Source organism: Corvus brachyrhynchos, unplaced genomic scaffold (assembly GCF_000691975.1).
Source record: "Corvus brachyrhynchos isolate BGI_N302 unplaced genomic scaffold, ASM69197v1 scaffold484, whole genome shotgun sequence".
In the NCBI taxonomy this organism is placed as follows: Eukaryota; Metazoa; Chordata; class Aves; order Passeriformes; family Corvidae; genus Corvus; species Corvus brachyrhynchos.
In genome coordinates, this window is record NW_008237880.1 from 35890 (window position 1) to 39324 (window position 3435).

Here is a 3435-nt window from a genome sequence, read left to right on the forward strand (position 1 = left end):
GTGAGCGGCTTTCATGGGTGCCTGGCATTTGGCCAGTGTCAAAACACGACAAACAGCTTCACAGTTTGTTATCTCCAGTCTGTTGATTATTATCTCATTTGTCTCTATTATTAGGAACAGGTAACTGTACTGATGTCACCTACATCTGCAAAATCACTCACAGAATAGGAAGTGGGAAAACAAAGAGAAGAAGGCTTCTCTTGAATTTTTCTCCATCTCCCCTCTCCTTCATAAAGTTCTTAGAAAACCAGTTCCAGCATATATTTCTATTTGTATTTATATTTAAACTCTAAATGGAGTCCTGCAATCTGTAGCTCTAATTTAGAACAGTATTTGACTGCTTTACACACGACAATCACACGCTGACCAGAGACACATGAGATGAGAAACACTGCTCCAGGAGTTTTGCAGATCTACTGAAGACTAGAAGTAAGACTGGTTATAGGAAGAAAGGTAGTTAAAAAAAAAATGACCCTGATTTAGAAAATCCAAGGGAGCAGCTTCAAAGAAGCTGCCTAGACCTGCTTAGTAAGTGTCAGACAGCCCAGAAGCCTTGGCAATAAATAGTTCTTTCAAAAATCACAGAATAAACTAGGATGGAAAAGACCTTTGAGATCAAGTCCAATCTATGACCTAACAGCACCTTGTCAACTAGACCATGGCACTAAGTGCAACATCCAGTTGTTTCTTAAACACCTCCAGGGACAGTGACTCCACAACCTCCCTGGGCAGCCCATTCCAATGCCTAATCACTCATTCTGTGAAGAACTTCTTCCTAATGTCCAACCTAAACCTCTCCTGGCACAGCTTAAGACTGTATCCTCTTGTCCTGTCTCTTGTTGCCTGGGAGAAGAGACTGACCCCCACCTGACTACAACCTTCTTTCAGGTATTTGTAGAGAGTGTTATGGCCTCCCCTGAGCCTCCCTTTCTCCAGGCTAAACAACCGCAGCTCCCTCAGCCGCTCCTCATAGGACTTGTGTTCTAGACCCTTCACCAGCCTTGTTGCCTTTCTCTGGACACATTCGAGCATCTCAACATCCTTCCTAAATTGAGGGGCCCAGAACTGGACACAGCACTTGAGGTGTGGCCTCACCAGTGCTGAATACAGGGGGACAATCACTTCTCTAGTCCTGCTGGCCACACTGTTGCTGATACAGGCCAGGATGCCATTGGCCTTCTTGGCCATGTGGGCACATTGCTAGCTCATGTTCAGTCGGCTGTCAACCAGTATCCCCAGTTCTCTTTCTGCCTGGCAGCTGTCCAGCCACTCTGTCCCCAAACTGTAGTGCTGCATGGGGTTGTTCTGACCAAACTGTGGGGCCTGGCACTTGGTCTTGTTAAACCTCATGTAGTTGGATTCGGCCCATCAACCCAGCCTGCCCAGCTCCCTCTGCAGAGCCCTCCTACCCTCCAGCAGATCAACACTCACTCCCAACTTGGTGCCACCTATAAATTTGTTAATGGTAGAATCGATCCCCTTGTCCAGATCATCAATAAAGATATTAAAAAGGACTGGACCCAACACTGATCCCTGGGGGACACTACTAGTGACTGGCTGCCAACTGGATGCAACACCATTTACCACCACTCTTTTGGCCCTGGCTGCCCAGCCAGTTCTTAAACCAGCAAAGGGTGCACCTGTCCAAGCTGTGGGCTGCCAGCTTACCGAGGAGTATGCTGTGGGAGACAGTGTCAAAGGCTTTGCTGAAGTCCAGGTAGACAACATCCACAGCCTTTCCTGTATCCACCAGGTGGGTCACCTGGTCATAAAAGGAGATCAGGTTGGTCAAGCAGGACCTGCCTTTCCTAAATCCATGCTGCCTGGGTCTGATCCCCTGGCTGTCCTGTAGGTGCTGTGTGATTGCTCTCATGATGATTTGTTCCATAACCTTGCTGGGCACCGAGGTCAGGCTGACAGGCCTGTAGTTTCCCAGATCCTCCTTTCGGTAGAAAATATTGGGCGTCACAGTGGCCAACTTCCAGTCATCTGGGACCTCCCTGGTTAGCCAGGACTGATGATAAATGATGGAGAGCAGCTTGGTGAGCTCTTCTGCCAGCTCCCTCATCACCCTAGGATGGATCCCATCTGGTCCCATAGATTTGTGAGTATCTAAGTAGCTCAGCAGGTCACTAGCTGGTTCCTCATGGATTACAGGGGGCTAGTCTGCTCCTTGTCCCCATCTATTATCTCAGAAGGCCAGTTGTCCTGAGGAGGACCTGTCTTAATGTTGAAAACTGAGGCAAAGAAGGCGTTAAGTACCTCACCCATTTCCTCATCTTTAGTAACTATATTCCCCCATGTACAATAAAGAATGGAGGTTTTCCTTGCCCCTGCTTTTGCCATTCACGTATTTATAAAAACATTTTTATTATCCTTCAAGGAAGTAGCCAGATTAAGTTCTAATTGAGCTTTCACCTCTCTAATTTTCTTCCTGCATGACCTAGCAACATTCTTGAACATTTCTTTAGTTGCCTCCCCCTCTTTCCAAAGGTGATACACCCTCTTCTTCTCCCTTAGTTCCTTCAAAAGCTCCCTGCCTATCCAGGCCAGTCATCTTCCCTGTCAGGTCTTCTTTCGGCACATAGGGAAAGCCTACTCCTGTGCCTTTAAGATTTCTTTCTTGAAGTATGTCAATCCTTCTTGGACCCCTTTGTTTTTAAAGGCTGTTTCCCAAGGAACTCTCCGAATCAGTCTCCAGAACAGGCCAAAGTCTGCCCTCCGGAAGTCCAGTGTAAAAGTTTTGTTGATGCCCCTCCTTGTTTCACCGAATATGAAAAACTCTATTATGTCATGGTCACTGTACCCCAGACAGTCTCTGACCACCACATTTCCCACCAGCCCTTCTCCGTTTGTAAACAGCAGGTCTAGCAGAGCCCCACCCCTGGTAGGCTCACTCACCAGCTGTGACAAGAAGCTGTCCTCCATGCACCCTAAGAACCTCCTAGACTGCCTCTTCTCCACTGTGTTTCCAGCAGACATCTGGCAGGTTAAAGTCTCCTACAAGAACAAGAGCTGGTGATTTTGAAACATCCTCCAGCTGCTTATAGAATAATTCATCCACCTCTTCATCCTGGTTGGGTGGTCTATAACAGACTCCCACCAGGATGTCAGCCTTGTCGGCCTTCCCCTGATTCTTAACCATAAGAACTCGACCTTACTGTCATTAACCTCAAGTTCTATAGTGTCAAGACACTCCCCAATATACAGAGCTGTGGATATAAAAATGCTTCTAGCAAGGATTTTCTTGCTATTTTCTAAGCCCGTGAGAGACTTTTCTCTCTCACAGAAGAGGTAGCAGAGTTATGTAAACAACAAAACACCTGCAGCCTTGAAAAGTCTTGTTTACAGTACAGTAGAAAAATATTTTGACAATGGATGTTTTAGGATTTTAGCCAATCACCCCAAGGGGTGGCTGATCCTTTGTCCAATTAG

At 46.7% G+C, this 3435-nt stretch overlaps 1 pseudogene; it reads right to left on the bottom strand.

The window, feature by feature from the left end:
• Positions 1 to 423: 423 nt before the first annotated feature.
• The window catches only part of LOC108446292, a 5115-nt pseudogene continuing 2103 nt past the window's right edge, over positions 424 to 3435 (bottom strand).